The sequence below is a fragment of the Vigna unguiculata genome, chromosome 1 (assembly GCF_004118075.2).
Source record: "Vigna unguiculata cultivar IT97K-499-35 chromosome 1, ASM411807v1, whole genome shotgun sequence".
Taxonomy (NCBI): domain Eukaryota; kingdom Viridiplantae; phylum Streptophyta; class Magnoliopsida; order Fabales; family Fabaceae; genus Vigna; species Vigna unguiculata.
In genome coordinates this window covers 21,891,194-21,916,885 of record NC_040279.1, presented here as the reverse complement: position 1 = coordinate 21,916,885, position 25,692 = coordinate 21,891,194, and the positions used below count along the sequence as shown (strand labels likewise).

Sequence of the window (25,692 nt, the reverse complement as noted above, 5' to 3'; positions counted from 1 at the left end):
CTCTTCCCCTAAGGGACCATTTAGGAATGTTGATTTCACATCTAATTGACAGATTTGCCAATTTCTCCAGCTAGCCACAACAACAACTAGTCTCACTATTTCAAGCCTTGCTTCAAGGGCGTAAACATCAGTGAAGTCCACACCATATTTCTGCAAAAAACCTTTCGCAACCAATCTAGCCTAGTGCTTGGCTATCATTCCATTTTGTTTGAGTTTTACTTTAAATACCCATTTCACATCAATTGGGTGTTTATGTTGAGGTAACTCCACTAATTGCCTTGTCTTATTCTTTTTTATAGCTTTTAGCTCCTCCACCATTGTATCTTTCCATTCTTTAATTTTAATAGCTTGTTTCTAAGTGAGTGGCTTCGTGTCAGCAAGGAAAGCAAGATGACAATTTCACCTTCATTCCCAACATCATTATCACTGAACACCTCGTAATTTGTCAATTTTGTGGATGGGAAACATGTTCTTTGTGGCCTTCTTGTGTTTGCCACTTCTATTGCATTTCTTGCACCTGTTGCATCGCTTACGATTTCACTCGGTGTTATAGTTTATCCTCCAAAATAAACTGAATTGTGCCTTCATGAATGACCACATCTCTATTAATCATAATATTATGATTTACTAGATCATACAAATGATACACACCTGTTGGATGGTATCCTATTAATATGAATGTTCTACTTTTATCAACCAATTTCTTCCTTCTTTCATCTGGCACATGTCGATAGCACAAAGATCCAAAGATTCACAAATCATGAACCTTTGGTTTATACCCTGTCCAAGCTTCCTCTGGGGTAACATCACGAAGTTGTTTTGTAGGACAACGGTTTAACACATAGGCTGCAGTGGATACAGCCTCACCCCACAAGTTGTGTGGTAGCCGTTTGCCTTTAAGCATACACCTAGTCATGTCTCACAACATTTTGTTTCTCCTTTCTGCCAAACCGTTGTGTTGGGGTGTGTAAGGAGTTATTACCTCATGTTCTATGCCTTTTATAGCATAAAACTCACCAAACTCTTTGGAATTATACTCAACACCACCATCAATTCTGAGTATCTTAACTCTCCATTCAATTTGTCTTTCTACTTGAGTGAAAAATCTTTGAAAACATGCAAATGCTTCTTTCTTTTCCTTCAATAGGTATAACCAAATCCTTCTAGTCAATTCATCCATGATAGTTAGTGTAACATCCCTACTGGAAAATACTTATTTAAAATAAATAATTAAAAGAAAAAAATTCAACATTAGACTGTTATTATTCCCAAACACGGGAAATATTCACAAATTATTCCAATCGCCAATGATCAGTTAAAACTATAAAAACAGTCTTATTACAATTTTCAAAATCCAATAAAATAACAGGGTTTATAAATAGTTCCTAGCTCGAATCCCAAGCTAGCCCTTCTTTCCGTCTTAAGTGTTAGCAACATCACCTGCATCATCAACTGCTCCCGTGTAAAGAATTACACGATCATTGCCAAGCACAAACAGAAAGGGTGAGCTCAAAAGAATATAAGAAATATATCAATTAAATAATGTAAAACACCCAATTATATTATCAAAGCTAGACCATGGTCAAATCCTTAATTCCCCCCAAGGCTTTTCAACCTCCAATTCAACAACAAAGTTAGCCATCGACTCAGGATCTATGATGCTCACACGAACATGCTCGCTTGTGGTCCTACCTCTACCAACCTCCCCGCTCATAATCCTACTCTATGGACCTACCTGCCCGTAGTCCAACACATGTGATCCCCCAGCTACATACCTCCCCGCACGTAGCATCTCTCAACTGTGAGCGCGAAACATACGAATCTACCTCACTTGTATCCCCACAGGAGAGTAATTAAGTATGAACCTACCCGCTCATACCATCACATGTTAACCACCATCCATGAACCTACCTGCTCATGGCACAACATCTCCTTATCCCCGTTCGCATCAATGCGTACTACACACACAAACTGCACTAAACTTGCTTGAGCTAGAAGACTTAGCTTAAGCGACCAGGCCTGTCTCGCTTAAGTTAATCCTTCTCGCCTGAGCGAGCATGCTACAATAGCTTACTTGCGAAGTCTCGCTTAGGCAAGCCTATCTCGCTTGGGCGAGCTCCTCCTTCGCCTAAAGCCAATACTCTCGCCTAGGCGGCGAGTTAAGCCCAACACAAAACCAATCACGAGTTCTCGCTTAAGCGAGAACTTCTCGCCTGAGCGAGATACCCAAACCCAAGACTCACAACTCTCGATTTCTCGCTTAGGCGAGATAACATGTCGCTAAAAAACCTGGGCCTCCGCCTGAGTGAGTGGCTCGAGCAGAAACAAGGTCAAGACTTTACAACTTTCGCCTAGGCGAGCCTGGCTCGCCTGAGCGAGATTAGCAGAAGGGTTCCCTGTTTACGCACGCACAATCATATAAACAATGCCAAACCACATCCCAATTGTTGATAAACAATCCACAACAATGCACAAGTTTTATAAACATGATTGAACCCAAATTGACTTCCAAAATTCGAGATTAAACATAAACAATCATACAATACAGAAACCCCCATTATACTCATACAATTGCTTAAGATCGCTCAAACAACATCAATACAATTACACCTCTGAACCATACCATGTAGAGCACAAAATTTCACAATCAAACACAATCATACATGCATTTCAGATTATGCGAAAATTCTCAATCATAAAGACATGCAAAAGAACTCCCCTAACCTGGTTTTCTATAATTACCATTATGGGTTGTTTTTCCCAGCTCCCTTGGCTGCTCATTCCCTCTAGGGTTTTCCCACCCTTTCACATTCAAGTCACCAGTACATTAGCAAAAATAAAGAAATAAATTTTGTTCCCAACAAGGTTTGAACACACAACCATGGAATCATAAAGTCAAAGCACAACCAATTCAACCATTTCATGTTTCGTGATAAATCTTATAATTCTATAATTATGTTATCACTCAACATAATCATGTTTATTATTAAAATTAATAATAAATCAAACACCCCATTAATGGCATACTTAGGACTTGAACCCAAGTTCTCTCACACAATTAAGTACTCTCAACCATTTGAGCTAGTACTTTTCCACGTCACAATAATTAACATTAATTGCCATAAAGGCTTCTACTATCCGCATGTATTAAATAATTATTTATTTAATTATTTAAATTCTCAGGTCTTATAGTTAGAAAATATCTATTACCTCCGAGAGACGACATATCAAAGGGTCCACATACATCAGAATGTACCACTCCCAATGGCTGTTTAGCTCTTTGATGTGTTGATTTTGAAATTTCTTCCTTGGTTGTTTACCAACCATGTATCCTTCATAAATCTTCTTGGGAATTTTTATAATAGGCATACCATCCACCATCTTCTTGCTATTGAGTTGGTTTAAACTCTTGAAGTTTAAATGCCCATATCGATCATGCCACAACCAGTTTTTTTCGACAACATTGACAGTTGAGAAACATTGAATTGCGGCTGCGTTTAAGTTTATCTTAAACGTACTGTTCTTGGATAGAGGTGCCTTGAATAGACGCTTTTGTTTGTTGTCAAACACTTGAATTTGATTCTCTTCCATGGACATAGTATATCCCTTCTCAAGCAGCTACCCTAGGCTTAAAAGATTATTACGTATAAAACATCATTCATGTATGCCATCTTTCTATTCTTGCAATTGAGTTATACTCTCCCAATTCCTTCTGCAATTATGGTGCTATTGTCAGCAAACCGTAACTTTTCTTCTAGTATATTTATGGATAACTGTAATGGTCGGTACATATATACTTTTTGTCTTATGCTCTATTTCATATTATATTTATGTGATGTTTTATTTAATAGATTTGTCTCTATTTAAATGGGATGTCACACTTATGCGAAGGAGAGAGAGTGCATTGTAAGAGGGTTTTCCATATTTGATGAGCACAAAGTCGCCTTCAGATATAGGATTCTTCCTTAGTGTGTGAGTAGTTCAATTTGGTTGATGACGAGCATAAAGTGGCCGGGATTGATAAGTGAGCTCCCTTTCACCATTTTAATTTTAGCATTTCTCTTGAACTCGTGTAATCCTTTTTCAATTTTGTAATGAAAGACATCGTTCAAATTTCATTTCAGATTATCAATTTATGTTTATGCTACTTTACTCTTTCTTGAAGTTTTATGTTTCAACCTTAAATTTATGATGCTTTTAAATTCCTTTAGTTCTTTCTAGTTTTCGTTTCAGTTCTTGTTTTTGAGTCAGTGATTTAATCTTGGGTAAAATCTGCATACATCAATGGTTTCTTTTAAGGACTATATGACCCCAAAGTGGGCACACATTATCAAGTTGTCTTCTTGAGTGTAGAGAACCCATTGTCCATTCACTACACTGGATTTCAATTTTAAGTTTACTCCACTATTTTAAGATTCTGCACCTATTTTACTTTTCTTTATTGCTTTAAATTCCTGTAGTAAATAGTTTATAGTCATATTTTCGTGTTAGTGATTTTGGGAGGAAATTTCATTTCCATGCATAGTTAATTTATGCATCTACATTCGCATCAATCTTAGTTCTTTTAAATTAAAATGTTGTCACTTGGATTTTGAGTGCTACCACTTTTGGTTTTACTAATCATATTAATATTGCAACTCTATTGTATTTCATGCAGTGCATATTCCATTTCAATTGGGCATTCTACGTGCATCTGAAATCCTTCATCACCATCTCACATCCATTCATTCATCTATGTTTTAACCCAATTTAGAGTATCTTTGCATCCACACACGTTTTGCCTTTAAAGATCTACAGTGAATCAATTCTGATGTGAATCTGGGCTATAATTCTATTGTTGTTGTATGTTGATTCATTATTGTCATGCACTTGCATCTACATAAGTAACTCATGCCACATCTGCACTACAGAAGGATGTTAACCTATTTGATTGAGTTGTTGTTGGAAGTTCAAATATGTCTAGAGAACTTGAATTACATTTGGTGGTTGTTGATGCTTAAGCATTTAGTCTTCTTATTTGGAATGTACTGATGTACTCAATCTCACTTATATAAATATGCATGACTAATTCTTTATTGCCACAGCCACATATTGACCATTGTTGTCACAGATGGGTTTAATGTTGCAATCTAGTTTCATGCATGCTTTTAGCTAATTACACATGTGTTTGTCTTACATCTGACAAAAACAACTTTGAATCTGCATTTGCATTTTTCTTGCTATATTTTAGAATCATTTTGAGTAGCATTCTGCATGAGCATCTCCTGATTCACTACTATCATAGAGCAAGTTCTGTTGTTGTATTGTGCTGAAATCAATATTGTCATACTTCTTAGATTTTTGTTCTGTTTGCTTTTATTTGTTATTCAAAGGAACAAAGTGTACAAGATCTTCAAAGCTTCAAGATTCTAGTTTTAATGATTCCCAATAGAAGAATAATCACATATAGTAATGTCATAGTTAAAATCATTGTGGGATTGAGTCTAGAGATGTTGTGAACCAAGCTAGATATCTTAATACCATATTAATCACAACAAAATTGATCAAAAGTATCCTTGGCATGAAAGGAATACTAAACTTTGATAAAAAATGTTATATTAATCAATTAGAGCTACTAATGTAATCAACTATGTAAGTCTGCTCAATTGGTATCGAATTCAATATCGAATTAATTAATTACATTAAAAAGGTGTAATCAATTAATTATGACAGAAAAATAGTTTTAAGAACCCAATGCCTCTTTGAATTGAATTAACCCAATTTTCATAATTCTGAAAGTGAAAAAAAGAGATCAAAGAGTTCTTAGAGTGTTCTTGAGTGAGTATTAATCAATTTCAACTACTTCATCAAGATTTGTTCAAAGATTGATCGGTGATGATGTTCTTACTTGGCTTAGGATGATCATGTAAATTCGGCTTAATTTACAGGTGTATTCGTTCCTTAACTTTTGTTATTGATTTAAAATTCGGTATCACTGCATATGTGATGATGTTCTTGATTCAATTTTGTGTAGCATTGCATTAGGAAGCAATTCTTGATAGGGTTATCAAGATCTTGATATCTTAGTGTTTAGAATTATTAAGGAGTACTTGTAATATTTGTAAAACTCTTTTATATAGCGGAAACCTTCTAGTTCGGATTGCTAGAAGAAGACTGGACGTAGATTCATGTATAATCAAACCAGTATAAAATCCATTGTCTCTTATTTCTTTCCATATCCTTTTTACAAGCATTCTAGGATTAAATGGTCATAAATTGAGCATCACATTAATTCCTTTTTTAATTGGTTAAAGAAAGTTCTTGAAAGTTATTCTTGAACCAAATAGAAGTAAATTTTTGTCACAATCAATTCACTGCCTCCTCTTGTTTATGAGTATTAGTCTCGTCTATTCTAACATTATTGTCATCGACTGGTCTTTATTGATTCATCATCATGCTAGGTTCATATAAACCATATGTGCATCCACGTTCTTCTACTATCACAAATCCAATTAGTGTTGCATTCATGGTGCTCTCATTCATTTTCATACTAGAATGCTTTAGAATATTTCAGCTTGCATTTTCATAAACTTTTCATGCCTTCAGCATTCATCTAGACACTTCTTCATTCAACATTTTAGTCAATTCACCATCCCCATTCCTAGTGGCGGATCTTGGCCAATAGTTTTGGGAGAGCCAAAATAATATACTCAAAATTAATATTTTTAATTATTTCCACTAATATAATAAAAGTTAATATATAATTTAGTACAACTATAACTAGAAAACAAATCACACATATCTAAAGTATTGTTATTTCAAATTCTTGAACTCACCAATAATTAAATCAAAACTAAAATTTTCAGCTATTTTTTTTTCAACTTAAATATGAAAATCTTTCCAAAAGAATTAATACGAAATTTCTCACCTTTAATTTGTTGAACATTAAGAAAAAAATCATCTAGTTGAACGGTATGATCATTAGTATTATGTTTCAGAATATGTAAAGAAGTTGAATTTGTCTTCTTTTCATCTACAGAAATAGTTTCCCTTTTATCACTTTCAAAAATGAATCTATTTTTTTATTTTTCATTAATATTTATCACACTCTAATAAAAAATTGAGAGTTCCTAAAAAAAGTTTAAAATAAAAAAATAAGTTATCACAATTTAATCAAAAATTGAGAGTTCGTAACAAATAATCTATGATAATTAAGCAACAATTAAAAGGTGGTTATGAAACAACATATAGTATATTAACTATTAAAAAATATGTTAATTATTAAACAAATATTCCAGGATCAAGTGAGACCGGGAAATTAACTTTTTTTCTTCAGTAATGGAAGAAAACAAATGAAACAAACTAAAAAACATAATGAGTTTGTGTTCAACTGTTTTTTCTTTTAAAAGATAAAAAGAAAACATGTGAGAGTGAAAGAAAACTCAAAAAGACAATAAAAGAAGAAAATAAAATATATCTTAATAAATATTTTTATTTTTTATTATAATTGATTTTATATTTTATTATTCATTATTATTAAATTTATATTTTATAAAAAAAATAAAAAGACACATAATTTAAAACCATCAATTTTGAATATAAATTGCATATAATTTAAAAATTTTGAAAAAAAATGAAAATTTCTAAATTACATATAATATAAAAAAAAATAAAAAAAGGGGGGGCCATGGCCACCCCTACCCTTTAGAAGCTTTGTCATTGCTCATTCCATTAGATTTTACCCATGCATTGCATTCATGACATACGTTCATTCATGCATTTAGTTTAGTTGTTAATTGAATAAAAATTCAGCACTTTCTTTTAGTTTCTTTTCTTTATTTTATTTCTTTTTCCCCATTTGTTTTCTTTTATTTCATTTTTATCAAGATGTAATTATACAAGCTATGTTCGATATGCACCATTTCCTTGGATTCGATTCTGAGTCATTTTTCCTAAACTTCTTTAGGGGGAATAATTTAGGTTTTGTTTAGCTCTAAATGTGACACTATAAAATCGATTTAAAATATCCCTTATGATGTTAACTTTGAATTAAAGAAAAATAGAGGAGAATTATTTTTCTCAACCTTAGTATGCCCAAATATTTGGGAGCTTATTGTTTTAATGCATTTCTAGACCAGATATTGCTTATGCAGTAGGTAGATTGAGAATATACACTTAATATTCTAATTAGGAATACTGATACTTATGAGATATTTAAGAGATTCAATGGATTATTGTAAAACTCAGAAAATTAAATAAATAAATAAATATTTATTTATTTAATAAATGCGACAGCAGGAATCTTTAAGTTAATTAATGTAGAGATAGAAGACAAGAAATAGTACTAGTTCAAGTGGTTAAAAGTACTTGCTTGTGTTGAGAGGACTTGGATTTGAGTCATGTGTATATCAATTATGTGTTAATTGATTGTTTATTAGTTTTAATAAAATACTGGACCATAATGAGTGATAATATAATCCTATATATATATAAGAATTATCATAAAAGTTGGTTGAATTGATTATGCACTTGCTTTGAAATTGTATGGTGGTGGGTTTGAATCTTGAGAACCTGAGATAGGTTCTTTTTAATGTTTTAATTAATGGAGAATGTGAGAGCACCGAAAATAGAGCCAAGGAGAGAGTGAAAAGGTTAGAAAGAGTGTCAAGTGGGAGGGGCTAAATGTACATCAATTTTAGGCAAAAAGGAATGTTATGAGCACAATTAGAGTGAGAATTCCAGATAAAGGGAGCTAACATGATTTTTTTTCTCTTATATGAATATGTGATGTCTTGTGATTTTAATAAGGATTTATGAAAAATCATGTGAATCTGAATAAGTGTGTAGTAGAGCGTCGATGTATACCACAATATATATGAAGTTTAAACCCTTGGATTTTCAGTGTTCTTATTATACATCTAAATGTACTGTAACAATTGTATTATAATATATATTAGTATAGAGAAAACGAGTCAGGTGTTGGGTCGTTATGTTTGGAGTTGCGAAAGTGAATTAAGCATTTTAGGATTGGTAATTTGCTTTATTCTAGGTTTGATGCATTTTTTTATGGGTGAGTTTATGTAGAGGTTTCTTTTATGCATTGGAAAGTAAACCTTGTGATTATCCGGTCTTGGTATTTTCAATGGAATAAAGATGAAGTGGTTGTGATTTTGTTATGGTTACATTAAAAGACAATAAAAAGGCCTGGTTAGAAATTATATATAGTGTATATAAATATTATTAATTGGAGATATTTAAACTAACGAATCGGGGTAAATAAAAGAAAAAAAATGTATATGCATTTTTTTTATAGAAAAGCAATATTTTCTTTATTGTGTGGGAGTGTTAATATTCTATCTATCATGTATAACAATTTGGGAAGGTGCAAATTTGAAAGGTAGTCACGGGATTTTGGTAACTATTGAAGATTCATCTATTATAGTATTAACTTATGTTATGGCTATGGTTGGTTTTTTTAAGCTAAAAGAATGTTCACAATTATTTTTGGGATTTCTTTATATAACAATCAATAACAATTATAACTTGTGGTGCTAAAATGATTTTTATAACGTTTTGGGTATGAAAAGGAAATTTTGTGGTTTAAGTGTTGTCAACACCAAAGAGTGGCACTTTTGCTAATTTGGTTTATTTAAAATTATATATAATGATAAGGAGATGATTTCTGAATTTTCAAGTTTTCTAGTTATGAAATTTTTAGGTTGTGATTAATTTTTTTGGAGGAGCCTTGCTGCGGGATAATTCTATTAGGTGTAGCATATAAGTCATACTAAAATATAATGTTTATATATATTGTACTATAAATCTAGTAAGTACAATATTAGTTTATATTAAATTAATTATGTATATAAAAGGAAAGGTGTTATTATATAAATATTAGCTATTGCTTGTGGAAAGTATAAAATACTTCTATTTTATATGTTACGTATAATATAGTTTAAATTGTATGAGTACCATTATAAACAAGGTGAAAATTATTATTATATATGAAAAGAAAAATACATATGCTATAAAGGTGTATGTGTGATGCAATTTGGGAAGTTCGTATATAATAAATTTATTATACATAACATAGATTATAATATTTTATTAAATGGTTAAGATATTATATCTCACGGGGATTTGATAATTTATATCATATGGGTGTTTGTAAGAATAATATATATTATATAGTAATATGTACTTTAGATGTATAAAAATAAATTAAAGTCATTGAATTATTTAATGAAGGTGTAATAAAAGGTTAATATGTTTAGAAGATGTATATAATAATATACTTTTTATTAATTGGGATAGCAAAAATGGGTTTTACAATGATTTACTCAGTAAACTCACGTTACTAGTGTGGCGCCTGTTGGTACGGATTGGACCGTTAGGCGATAACTACTAACAGGGGAATTCTGAAGCGTGTGGCGCCCGACAGTGTATGAGAACCGCCAAGCGGTGTGCGTTTTCGCCTGGCGGCTTAGTGGCTGCGCCAGGCGATAGTGTTATGGAAGTTTGCATTGTTGTGTGTTTTGCATGGCTCTTTGTGAGGGTTTTCTGTCTAGGATATGCTTGGATGAATTACGAGCCGGGAGGTTCATAATGGAGTTAGAAACGCATGATGGATACGGACAAGGAGGTTCATATTATATGTATTCTTGTGTGGGGATACGAGTAGGGAGGTTCGTATGATCTGTTCTCACACTCGAGACTGTTACGAGCGGAGAGGTTCATAGCAGGTGTTCATGCGTGTTGGACTACGAGCGGGGAGGTTCATAGAGTTGAACCATGAGTGGGCAGGTTCGTGGAAGCATATGAAATCCCTATGACCATGGTTGAGTATGTGCTAATCTCATATAGGTCAGGTTGATGATTTTAAGTGTTTTGCATGTTTGGAGATAACGACCTTGGGCCAGGATATGCTTGGCATTATCACAAGCGGGTAGGTTCGTGATTGGTGATGGAACGCTTAATTAATATGAGCGAGGACATTCATATTAATGATACTCTCATGTGAGGATACGAGCAGGGAGGTTCGTATGTTCTGTGCTCACACTTGAGAGTTGTTGTGAGCGAGAAGGTTCATAACTAGATGGATCATGCGTGTTGGACTACGAGTGAGGATGTTCTTAGAAGTAGGACTACGAGCGAGGAGGTTCGTAGAGGTTGGACCACGAGCGAGCAGGTTCGTGGAAGCATGAAATATCCTAAGGCCATGGTCAAGTGTGATTATGAAATGAATGAATAGTCTAGTCTCATATGGGCTATGAGACAATGAATTCATAATTTCTTGGGCAAGAAGGGTTTAAGAACATGTATTCTATTAAGTTAGAATGCTTTGGGTGAGGGGTTTATGCTATTGTTGTGCTTGTTTATTTCTTTGAGCTCACCCCTTTTATTTGTATTTGGCGATGATCGTGTGACTTGTCACATGGGAGCAGATGATAATCCAGGTGCTGATGGCGAGGAATAGAGACAGAGCGAGGGCTAGATATTTAGGGTTATGAAAGACATGTTTTGGAACTTGTAATCTTAATAACTAGTTGGTTGTGGATTTAAAACTTGTATTAAATGGTTTATGACTTAATTTTAATTCGCTACGATTAAAGTTTTAAATTTTCCCGCATTTTGGGAAACATAATTATGTTGGAATTTTATTTTCAAATATAAATTCTTTTATTAAGTAATATCTGCCTGAGATGTTACAATTATGCCAATCGACAATAGCTATAACTAAAGAGTGGAACTATTTCCAGTGAAGTCAAAAGGGATTTAGCGAATCCTTTGACATAACCCTAAGAATAAACACGATATTAGAAACATCGAGTGGAATGAGAGTGAAGCCACTTGCAAACAAACAAGTGATGTAACCTAACCTTTGTGATCGAAGATCCCAGGAATAAGGTTCATATGGATAAAATAAGTCACTTGTTAGTTCTGATAACACTAAATTCAGTTAAAATAATTTTTTTCCATTTTTATGGTGTGTGTGAAAGTACTCGAGACTGCATCATTGAGAGGTTAAACTTTGTAATTAAAATTCTTTATGGTGTAAGAATTTTAGATGAAACAAAGTTTAATGATTTTCATATCCCTTACAGATGGTGTATGATTTGCAGCATACACTTGATGAAATTACCTATTGAATATCGGGCACGCGCATGGCCTAATAAGTGCAACACAATGATAACAAGAATTGTAGGGGTGTATTGTGATTGATAAACTACTAACTCACACTAAGTGTTTCATGACCTTCTTACCTTTCTTTATTGTCACCACTTGGCTCTTAATGTAGCAATAAACAATGAGTGTGTTTAATTGATTAACACATGCTATAATTGATTATTACATAGAGACGTTCTAACTATTTTTCAAATTTTAGTTAAAATAATCAATTAGCACCTTGTAATAATCTATTAAATGCATCAATATTAGTTTTAAATAAATGTTTTAGGATACATCTCAATGTTCAAAATAACTTAAGCAATCATTTGAATGAATTCAATTGAGATTTTTAGAGATTTTTCATTCATTCAAGAGTGCTTTAAAAGATTTATGAAGAATCCAAAGAAAATGTTGTGTTGTGAACGAGATACTTGTGATTGCTTTTGTTGTGATGAATATTTTTCTAAACTCTTTCTTGTTATTTTTGTTAAAGTGTTCTAGTGATATTATATATTAGTTATTATGTATTAGTTTTTGGTGGAGCATTTTCAATGTTTGTTTGTTTATTGTTATTGTAAGAGTTTATAAGATATATATCCTCTTAGGTGATAAAGATTTGTAAAGGATAAAATCCTCTTGAGTTTTGTCAAGAGTTGATAAGCTTGTATCCTCTTTTCATATCAAGAGTTGATAGAGATTGATATCCTCTTGGAGCTTGAATTTTTCTTAAGTTTGTTCAAGAGTTAAATTTTGTGTTATTGAATTTGTAAGTGTGTGTTTCTTTTATAAACTTTATTTGATAATGGAACTAATGTTTATAAGGTTGAAAAACTAAGACTAGATGTTCAATCAATGATGATAAGAATCAATATAAATCTTCTTGTGTTTTTCTACTCCTACCTTGTCTTCTTTAATTATAAAACTATCAATCTTTTATCGATATTTATTCTCAAAATTATTCACATTCAGTTTTCAAATTGAAAGTATCTTAAAAAGAACTTAAAGAAAAGAAATCTTCTGTGAAAGGGTTTCATAACCAATTCACTCATCCATCTTGGTTTAGCTAAGTCATTCACTCAATTTAGTCTTTATTTTATTTAAAAGGAGTCAATGTGGTTCATTCCATTAAATTTGTGTTGACAATGTTTAGAGGTTGATAACATGGGAATGTGAATGTCAAAGTGACAATTCTGACCTCACTCATTCTATTGTTTTATTCCCAAGTTAACTTACCAACCAAAAACTCTCTATTCTTAGCTCAACTTTTTTTTTCCTTTTCCCTCCCTTCATTTCCTTACCAGAATACCTAAATCACAAATCTCAAATAATTGTATCCTTTGTCCATGGTTGTTATAACTCTAATGTCTTGGGTTATGTCTCATTTTTTTTCTTATTTTTTTTTTGGTTATGGGTTCATGGGACTGGGATTAAGATTTGAGCCTAGTTTGTGAAAGGCATTTAGTTTTATAGTAACTTTATTTTGACCCAACCTAGAGACTCTCTTGGCCACAAAAACAAGAGTAGGAATAATCACGTCAGCACACACTTGCTTCTTATTATTCTCGACAAAATGTGATGACTTTGCATTAGCAAGTAGTTGGGAACAAAAAACACATGTGATGGGGTGATGAGGCTTAACTTCAACAACTCCTATTGCCTTGGCCTAATTTACAATATCACTTGAAGCTATGTGGTTCTTTCCATTTGCTTCATTGTTCTTCTTCTAGTTTCATACCCCTATTATTAAATTATTACTTTTAACTCTATTTGGGATATTTTCTTGGTCTTGAAAATGAAATCAAATTATGACAAAAAAATGGGCAAAAAATTTACTTTTCCCTTTACTTTCTCTTTCTCGACGAAGAATGAGTTTTTTTATACTAAAGAGGTAACATAGAAGTCATTATATTATTTTTTTGCATATTTATGTAATATATATTATGGATCTATCTTTCTGAGATTTTTTTTATAAATGTTTTTTGTTTGATTTGGATAAGGATTTTATTGTTTTACTAATTTGCAAGATGTTGTTGAAAAGTCTGATATCCAAATGTTCCCTCTCCTCGACCATTTTTTTCAGTAACAAAATTTGGAAACTTGAAATTTCAATTAACCAATTTATAAGTCACATTGGATAAACACATGCTATAGTAGATAACTCTATAAATAAAAAGTCTACTTGAATATTTTCAGTGACTTTAGACTGAGATAGGGATAGAGAAAGAGGAAAAAACCGAGGAGATATTAACACAAATTTAACAAACATAGTCACATTAACTTTTTTTAAATAAAATGAAATTAAATTAAAATAAAAAACTTGAAAAATCGTATTAAATAAAACATAAATATTAAAATAAAAAAATATACCATTATATTTTATATTATTGTATCATATTTTCTTTTTCTAATTGAATGAAAGATTTGAGAACTTTTTCTATCTCAAAATATTAATGAAAATATTAGAATGGAAAGGTTGATGATTCAAAAAATATGACGAAAGAATCTATCATCACCTAAGGATATCAAAATGGGTCGGGTTCGACGGACCAGTCCACTAGCCCAAGAGAAAAAGTATAGATCGGAATAAAAAATTCAATCTGCCAATTCGAAAAAGCCCGACCGTCAAGTTCGCTGACCCGTCAGGACAACCCGCGAGCCAAAACAGGCCAGCCCGCACCCGTATTACTTACTAAAACAAAGAACAGGTGCACAATTTTTTCATATCCCTCCCTCACACACTGCGCCCCAGACACCTCACACGCTCTCACATGCGGTTTCAGTATTTGGGAAATTCTTTATTTCACATAATCATGTTTAAAGGTGGTTGTACACCAAGGAGTTTGTCAACATTTATGTGTTGTATCAGTCATCAAGAAACAGGATCTATATTTTCAATCAAATTGACAAAGTATCAAAGCAAAGCCAGTCACTTGGTATATGTCTTACGAATTCTTTTTATCATTTCAAGTATTATCATATCAATTTACATATAATTAAATGAAAATAATTAATGCACTAACAATAAAATTTGAATCATACAGGACTTGCCATCAAAGTTTGCCAACTTCATTCGGGACGAGAATGTACAAGATGTGTTTCTTATAGAGCCCAAAACTATAGTCAATTGCAAAATCCTAAAATCAAATAGGAATAGAAGTTCAACAAAGATAGGTCAAGATGAGAGGTTATCTTGTTGTGAAAATGAGTTAAAAGAAGATAATATTGTTGTCTTCCAAACAAACAATGATTTTATCGAACCAAATATTGAGGTCTTTGTTAATGGTTGTTGTTATGATTAGATTAAGCATATTTCTATAATGTTGTTGTTCTAAATGATGTATTTCATGACTTATGTTTATTATCATTTCAATCATATCATTATCTAAGTTTAAAATTTTATAAATTTATATTTCATTAAATTCTTAAAACAATCTGTTACACATTTATAATTTATTATAAATAATAAAAAAAATTCCGTACATTGCACCGGTTAAAAAACTAGTTACTTACTAAAACAAAGAACAGGTGCACAATTTTTTCATATCCCTCCCTCACACACTGTGCCCTAGACACCTCACATGCTCTGTGAGACTGTGACTCTTCTTCTCGACTCTCTTCTCTACGCCATACCCGCTTCTCCTCCACCTACGTCGCCGCTGGCCACCACGAAACACGAAGGCAGAAGACAGCATCCCACTCACGGCGTCTCGTTTCTCCTCCACAGGGACATCCACCACGTCGTTGGCAGCAGCGAGAAAACACAGCGCAGTGCATGAAGAACGCAGAACCACCATCGGACTGCGATTGGCGGACGATTCCGACCACCACGACCATCACGAAGACAGGGTTGTTCGTAATTTGTGTTATGGTTCCCTTTCTCTCGATTTGTAACCTAAATTTCTGATTTTCGTAACCCTAAATTTTTTTATTTTGTGATTTCCGACCACGACGACCCTGTGAATCGTAATTGCTGTAGCTGCTGTCGTTAATCGTTGTTCATCCTTAAATTTTCCCCTAATTTGAATTTTGTAGCTGCTGCCGTTAATCGCTCATTTGGATTGGAGGTAACCATATCGATTCATTGCTTTTAATTTAGATGAACGATTGGTCTGGATTGTTTGTTGATGTTTATGTAGTAAAATGTTGTTGGACTGCTGTATAATGGTATTGTGTTGCTGTTTTGAGCTCCTAATGTTGATGTTTTGTGCTAAAAGTGTTGCTATTTTAGCACACGGTTTTGTGCTGAAAAGTGTAGCTATTGTAGTAGAAATTTGTGTTGTTATATGGATTGCTTTGCTGCTTGGGTTCTTGTTTGTGTTTTTTTTTACTGAGTTTTGTTTTTCTATTTGTTTTGTTTGTGTTAGGATTTAGTGAACCAGATATAATATCATGGATGAGCATGAGTCTAATACTAGTCGTCCTCCAAGTCTAATACTGAGTCTAATACTAGTCCGTCTCTAATTCTATTTTTGCACTTCCATTGGTACAAAGTATTTATCTCTCAAACAACCATTTTCGTGGGCAACTTGATGACCTTTCAAATATCTCCTCTTCCATGCTAGAGACTCTTGATTTAAGAAGTATTTTTAATCTCACATCTCTTAAAGTCCTTCAACTGTCATTCAACAAGTTAAATTGCACAATAAAGTTAGATGTGATTCAGAGACTTTCAAATCTAACTACACTTGCTCTTTCACACAACAACTTGTCCGTAGAGACAAATCTTACATATGTTGGTCTTTAATCTTCCTTCCACGATAGTTTAAAATTGGCTTCCTGCTACCTGACAGAGTTCCCTGGTTTCTTGAGAAACCATTCCAGAATAACCACTTTAGACCTCTCAAGTAACCATATTTGAGGATCTATACCAGCATGGATCTGGCAACTTAACTCTCTTATTCAATTAAATCTTTCTCACAATTTTCTCAGCAATTTAGAAGGATGATCTATGTAGAACACCAGTTCCAATCTGAGCATCCTTGACCTTTATGCTAACCAATTCCAATGGAAGCTTCAAATAAAATATTCCCAGTGCATTCCTCTTATTTGGACTATTTAAGTAATAATTTCAGTTTCACTTTTCCTTCAGGTGTTAGTACTAACATGTCTTTCATAGTTTTTCTATCTCAGTCCAAAAATAATTTATCTAGGAGTATTCCTCAATTCTTGTGCAATAGTTCACAGCTGCTGGTTCTAGATGTTTCCTATAATCATTTAAATGGGATGATTACAGAGTGCCTAACACATAGTGGTTCAATTGCAGTCTTAAATCTGCAACATAACAAGTTTTATGGCAACATTCCTGATAAATTTCCTGTATCTTGTGCTCTGAGTACTCTAGATCTCAATAGTAATAAACTATGGGGCCTAATTCCCAAATCCATTGCCAATTGCACATCATTAGAGGTGTTGGATCTCAGAAACAATCATGTAGATGATGCATTTCCATACTTCTTAAATATAATATCCATACTCTGTGTTCTGGTTTTGAGGTGAAACAAATTTCATTAAACAAAGGTAATGAATGAAGTCACATTCATTGAATTGAATGAATGAAAAACTGTCAATTACACATTACACGAATGCATAATAAATAAAACTTGTCCTAAGTGTACAATTTTTTATTTGACCTTTCAAGATGTATTAGTGGGCTTAGCTGAAACTTACCCATCTATCAGCAAAAATGAAGCAAAATAGTAGATGGGACAGTAGGCGAAGATTAATTTTGATATCATGGAACACTGATAATGCACATAACACGCACATAACACAGTCACAAAAGTTCAAATTAGATAAGGCAAAAGGATCTTCAATCCAATCTTGTGTAATAATCTTAGAGATTCATTTGTATGATAGGTGGGGGAAGTGCTACCTAAAGTTGTGTGTCTTTCAAAAGGTTCATATATGGCTGTAAATGTGTCTACACAGTAGAAACACACTGTTTCACAGTGCTTAAGCCATTCAAACTTTCAGATGGAGTAGATTTTTAGTTTCAAAATTTAATTACTGAATTTTAGTTTTTTGATTCAAAAAGCTTATTAAGAAGTTCTGGAAATTCGAGAGATCTAATAATATATTAAGACATATTATTATTAACCATATAATTTGCATCATTTGAGTTCTATGTGGACTACAGACTCCTGAATATACTTCAACAGAATTTCTCTTCCTTTCTCGCATTACACGTATAAGCCTTAATTACTTTCTTTTCTATGTGCTAATCATATTCCTGTTTCTTTTCTATGTCCCATAAATCTAATCTAGCTCTATAATTAAACTTTTATGCTCCTGCACAAATTAACTAACTATTTAATTATTTGTTAGTAGTAGTTATCTACACACATTCTTATGCTTCACCAGAAAAGCACAAACCCTTTAACACCAATTATGGATACCCAATTGAGATTTTGACAATGGAAACAAACCCTTTCCATGCATTGTTGAAAATCTGATCCAAATATGCAAGTTTGTTGTTTAAAGTTCAGAACTTCTTAGGGTGGCATGTAGCAACCACCACATCAATGGCTCATAAAAAACTGCAGCCACACAAAAGCGATGGACCACAAAACGGGCCTAGCTAATTAAAGGAAGAAATTATCTTCATGATTAACAGAATACAGTGCTATTTCACTCAACCATCATAACGGGCCTAGCTAAAGTCATTTTACTAGCCCTGGTGTGCTTACTTGGCCATGCCTTGTTTTCTTCTAATATAATAATAATAATACGACTCCAACTACATAATAATTAATATTATTTTTTTTATATATTTCGTTAGTCAACAAATTATAACAGAAATGTTAGTCACATTTCTACTTAGAAAAATTGCAAGTAGAAACTATAAGAGTTAGATTTAGGAGAAACCTGAGTCTTTTTATTTTGGATTTAGTTTTTCGAAACGTAGGTAATATATAAAATTTTTGTAGTGTTTGAAAAAGTAATAAATGATTATTATGTTATATTGATTTAATGATGACAATTTTTTTTATTAACAATGTTTAACAACATTTTCATTCATTTTAAATGTATATTGTTTACAATATATTTTTTCTTATTGAGTTATATGTCCCTTATCTCATTATTCTATATACCTTACCTTCGTTTGAAAGAGTAAGAAAGGATTATTATGTTTAGACATGTCAAAGTGAGCCAACCCGGCTCACAAGGGTTGGCTCACCACGAGCCGGGTTGAAAATGAGTGAACCCAACCCGACTCACTTTATGGTGAGCCAGAAATTTTGTAATCCGATTCAACCCACCACGGGTTGGTGGGTTAAGTGGGTTGACTCACCAACCCACCTAAAAAAATTATTTATTTATTTATTTTTTAGTATTCAAATATTTAAATAAATTTTTAAGTAACTCATGAGATGACAATCAAAGTAAAATCAAGAATCAATGTTTTGATCATGCTCACCACCAATATATGAAGAATTATTTCCAAGAAAGTATCCATATAGTCTAAGAAAGCATGGCTAATATTACAAATTTTGTCATGTTATTCAACAAAATATAAATAAAGAAACTATACATTTTTTTCATGCTAATTTAGAAAAAAATATTTATAAAAAATTGTAAAAAAATGTTGGTGGATTAAGTGAGCCGGGGGTTAAGTGAGCCGGGTTGAGTTCAATCCACTTTTGTAAAAGTTGAATTTTTTCTCAACCCAACCCAACTCGAACCCGTGGTGAGCCGGGTTGGCTCACGGGTTGAAACCCATTTTGACATCTCTAATTATGTTATATTGATTCAATGATGATAACTTTATTTTTTCTTATTAACGATGTTTAACAACAAAAAGTATTTTCATTCATTTTAAATGTGTGAAACTAGGTAGTTGGTCAACTTAATACATATTAATTTATAGGATGTGATAATATTTTTTTGTTTATCATCACTTATCAATTAAAGCTTCGTATTGTCATGAGAAAGGTTTACCATCTAATTTATTAAGTTTGAATATTTCTATGTTAATCTAAACGTTTTTGTAATGTTAACTTGTTAAAAATAATAATTAGAAAAATTAAAAATATATTGTATGTGCCTTAAAATCTTTGTGCACTCATTTTCTGAGGATTTCATTCCCCTATATTCTCTCATTTCTAGAAGGTTACTGTTCCATTTCCTAGAGTGTCAAGACGGGCATTTTCTGTCTGCACAAAAATGGCACCAACAATATAAAGTAGTCGCAAAGAGAAGCCAATATCTTGGAACCAAACGCAGAAGGGGCATTGGAAAAATTATAGAGAGAGATCATTTCCTTCTCTCTCGCTTTCCTTTGACGCTTTTGACCCTTTTCCCTTTGTCTGCGTCTTTCTCATCTATTCTCTGATCTAATGGCTATCTCCAACTCTTCTTCTGGCTGCAACTCTCTCATCCCCTCCTTCCTCTACTCCTCTTCCTCCAAGACGCTTCCACTCCACCGTATGCTCCACTCCACTGGCGCCGCCACCGCCGCACCTTCGGATCGCGCGACATCATGATTCCCTCTCCCAGCGAGTCACGCAAGATCGAGCTGTGCTCGCTCGCCTTCTACGCCGCCTGTACTGCCGGTGGAGTCCTCAGCTGTGGCCTTACTCATTGCCGTCACTCCTCTTGACCTAGGTCGTGATTATTGTGTCTTAGTTAATTAGATCTGCTAGGTCTGGCTGTTTGTTTAGTTGAACAATTGTTAGCCTCGTATGTCGTGTAATTTCTAGTCTATTTCGTCTTTTTTCAACTTTATGATTTGTGCTATTCATGTATTTCTAGTTTAGTGAGTCTACTATCTATTTTTGGATTTTGTAGTTGTAGTGGCATTTTATTACGTTGAGATGCTGAGTATTATTCTGCAGGGTAATCATGTTCTTCGTTAGGCACATAATTAGGTGAAGAACATTGAAGTTTGGTACATTATGGAGCGCGAAATTTGTTATTAGTGTTGTGACGTTAAGGATCTAGTTCCTCTAGATTAGGTAATCTTGGTGGTTGATAGTAAAATTTAATTGCTGATATTGCTTGCGCTTGCACATGCACATGAATAGCATATTATGGATGTGTTGGAATATCAGGAGTTAGTTTTCTCATAAACTATTGATGTTTATTGTCTTTGTATACTTTCGAGGAGATTGGGCCTACAGTCAATAACTTGTGCGTACCAGTGGAATTGAAATTGGAATTGTTTACTTATTTTTACTAGGATTTGTGTTTTAACGTTTACTTGTTGATTTCAGATCGACCCTTCTAAGTACAAGAACATCACGTCTGGATTTGGGGTTTTGCTTAAGGAGCAGGGCTTCAGGGGATTTTTCCGTGGTTGGGTGCCTACCTTGCTTGCTTACAGTGCCTAGGGTGCTTGCAAATTCGGATTCTACAAGTTCTTTAAGAAGTATTACTCTGATATTGCTAGGCCAGAGTATGCTAGCAAGTATAAGACCTTGATTTACCTTGCTGGTTTCGCTTCTGCTGAGGTTATTGCTGATGTTGCTCTTTGCCCCTTTGAGGCTGTGAAGGTCCGTATCAAAACACAGCCTGGTTTTGTTAGGGGTTTGGCTGATGGGCTCCCAAAGTTTGTGAGATCTGAAGGAACCTTGGGGTATGCTTACAAAGTTTCCGCTGAGATTTCACCACCCATTATGAAATTCCTTAAAATCTTCAAATCCAAACTCTTCAATCTCCGAACTTTCAATTCTCTTTCCCTTCCCACCACCGTCACACCAATCACTGAATCCAAACTCCTAAATTCGATCGAATCTTCTCAATGGCATTTCATCAAACAGGCTGCGCCACACTACACTCCCTCTCTTCTCTCTTCCACTCTAACCTCCCTCCGCCACAAACCCCAACTCGTCCTTCAGCTTCTCTCCCATCTCAACGACCACCCTCATTCTCTCAACGTAACCAACTCTTCCCTCGCTGCTTGCATCCTTTGTCGCCTCCCATCTCCCAAACCCTCTATCAACCTCTTACAGAGCCTCATTATATGTTCCACTGCCACCAACAGAACAATTTTCCATGAGTTGGAACTTTCCCGCGACCGCGTGGATTCCAAGACAAGTCTCATCTTTGACCTTCTAGTCAGGGCCTATTGTGAACTCAAGAAGCCCAATGAGGCCTTGGAGTGTTTCTACTTGATGAAGGAAAAGGGTGTTGAGCCCAACATTGAGACTTGCAATCAGATGCTGAGTCTGTTTTTAAGACTGAACAGGACTCACATGGCTTGGGTTTTGTATGCTGAGATGTTTAGGATGAAGATAAAGTCTAGTGTGTACACTTTCAACATCATGGTTAATGTGTTGTGTAAAGAAGGGAAGTTGAAGAAGGCAAAGGAGTTCATTGGGTACATGGAGGCTCTTGGGGTGAAGCCTAATGTTGTCACATATAACACTGTTATACATGGACACTGTTTGAGAGGGAAGTTCCAAATGGCTCGTGTGATCTTTCAAACAATGAAAGATGAGGGTCTTGAGCCTGATTGCTATACGTATAATTCTTTCATATCTGGGTTGTGTAAAGAAAGAAGACTCGAGGAGGCTTCTGGTTTACATTGTAAAATGTTAGAAATTGGCTTGGTTCCAAAAGCAGTAACATATAACGCGTTGATTGATGGGTATTGCAACAAAGGGGATCTGGATAAGGCTTTTGCATGCAGGGATGAGATGATAAGTAAAGGTGTAATGACAACTTTGGTTACTTACAATTTGTTTATTCATGCACTGTTTATGGAAGGAAGGATGGGGGAGGCTGATAATATGATAAAAGAAATGCGAGAAAAAGGCATGAAGCCTGATGCTGTTACTTATAACATATTGATTAATGGTTATTGCAGATGCGGGGATGCAAAGAGAGCCTTTAGCCTTCTTGATGAAATGGTGGGAAAAGGGATTCGGCCAACTTTGGTCACGTATACATCACTTATATATGTTCTGGGTAAAAGGAATAGAATGAAAGAAGCAGATGCCTTGTTTAATAAGGTTCAACAAGAAGGTTTGTTGGTAGATGCTGTAATGTTTAATGCATTGATCGATGGTCACTGTGCAAATGGTAATATTGATAGTGCATTTCAACTCTTGAAACAGATGGATAACATGAAGGTTCTTCCTGATGAAATCACTTATAACACCTTGATGCAAGGATACTGCAGAGAGGGGAAAGTGGAAGAGGCTAGAGAGCTTCTTGATGAGATGAAGAGAAGGGGGATCAAACCTGATCACATTAGTTACAACACACTCATTAGTGGTTACAGTAAAAGAGGTGATATGAAGGATGCGTTTAGAGTTCGCGATGAAATGTTGACTACAGGATTTGATCCTACAATTCTCACTTACAATGCTCTTATACAAGGTTTGTGCAAAAATGGGGAAGGTGAGCATGCTGAAGAGCTCCTCAAAGAAATGGTAAGTAAAGGCATCACTCCTGACGACAGCACCTACCTATCTATAATTGAGGCCATGGAGAAAGTTGATGACCTGGAGGAAAATGATGATAAATGAATTGAAGAAGAAAATAGTATTTCACAGTGAATTTCTAGCATTGGAATTTGGACACAAGCATATCAACATTCCTTGTTCTACAAGCTGAATCAACATTCCATGTGTCTGAGTAACAAGTCAAAGAAGTTCTTGAAAAACTATAATTTTCCTTAGTTCACTTCTTTTGTAGCAAGAGTTTTACTTTTTACTTCATTAGCTATATTAGTTTTTTACCATATGGTTTACAAAATGTTTATTGATGATTTTGTTTGAAAAATGAAAATAATAGCCAATGGCTGAGTTTGTCCGTCTTTGGTACAGAGTTATGCAGGAAGATTGTTATGACAAGCAAAATATTTATTGCTTTAAAGAGAACAGTAATTGCTTTGAATAATTTCACGTCTTCCACTTTTTGGTGTTTTGTTTACTGCTCAAGAATCTTATTCTGTGCACTGTATTGTAGTTAATTTGTTTTCTTCTCATAATTATTTTACAGTGTTTTTGTGTACAACATCCTGGGGCTTTTCCTGCTGTTGTTGCTGTAGCAGTTCGTACTTTCTTTTTCTTTCAGAGGATAGTTGATTTGGATATGGAATGTCGAACACGTCCAATCCTTTGGTTCTCACACCAGTTGTATGTTCACAATTTTAGTAATTGCTTTTTCACATACATTACTTGATATTATTTGTGCTGCTTGCTTTCTTGTCCTGCCCAACTTTACTTTTCTCTTTTTTTTCATATATTTACTTTGTTTGGAGAAAAATAAAAAACCATGCGTAAGCTTGTGTGGCCTCTAGACACTAAAGCTGAAAGATATATTATTTATGAATATGACACTAAATTTCTGTGCTGTGGCTATATTCAATGATTAGAAAATCATTGAATTGAAACTGTTGTTTTTGGGTCACATTTCTTAACACTTTAAAGCAAACATTATATTTCCCAACTTATAAATGATTAAATGGATGTATTTTACTATGCTTTTGTTTATGACTAAGTTATTAATTTATGTATGACACTATTTTACTGAATACGAATAAAATGGAATAATGGAATATTTTACATGTTCTTTTACATGCGGAGTTTACATTTTTTTGCCTAAGTTGTGTACCAAGTATTTTCATATTCAATTTGGTTGATGGTCTATATTATGCAGATCAAACTTCCAGTTCATCTAGTCATGGGAAGAGTGGGCTTATGTTCAAGACCTCCACAATGTGTCTGTGTCCAAGAGGTTTTGGAGAGGGAAGTTCACTTCACTTGTCGTACTGGAACAAAGTTAAGCAGGTAATTTATCAAAAGGTAGAACCACTCTAAATTTGACTTCTGTTGCAAATGGCCCTATGATGAGACAATTTGATTGCATTGCCACTCATGATCTTTTCATGGTTATGGATCATATAGGGAAATCATAAATGGATTAGATATTTTTGTTCCTCTGTTTTTGTGATGTAGAGGATTGGATGCTTTTTTATTTTCTAGTTTCCTTGTGAGGTAACTCATTCCAGGATCATATGTCAGGTGAATTGTTGTGGAATCTTCTTAGAGAATTTGAACATAGAAAAGAGAGTGAAAATTGAATAAGAACAAAATATTTTTATTTACTGCTTTCACACATTGAATGTTGTGTACAAGAGGGGATTAATAGACACAAATGTCTAAGAAACTGTACAGAGAAAAAATATACAATGAAAGAAGCATAACTTTTAATTTTAAGACTATACTTTTCCATAGATTTAGATTTCAGTCTAACAACACACATTGCAGTGCACAATTCTTGCTAGAGACTTAGTTTGAAGTCCAAAGTACGCACGAATCTTGTCCCAAACTTCATAGAAATGATTGGCACCAAGCACATGAGAAAGAACAGACTTTGAAAGTGTAGATTGAAGTCAAACCAGTAACATCTGATCTTGGACCTTCCGAGTTTCATATTCAGGATTAATAATGTCTAGTGTTCTGTCTTGTTCAGTAAGAAATTGGGAATGAATAACTAAATTTACAACAAAACGTTGCAATTTGGGTGAATTGATGGGTTCAACATACCGTCTCTAGTGAAGATGATAATGTGTTATCCAGTTTCTTAGCAATTGAA

General features: G+C 33.8%; 1 pseudogene; it reads left to right on the top strand.

The window, feature by feature from the left end:
• The first annotated feature begins 20,335 nt into the window (after positions 1-20,335).
• On the top strand, positions 20,336-23,904 carry LOC114181913 (annotated as a pseudogene).
• Positions 23,905-25,692: the final 1,788 nt, after the last annotated feature.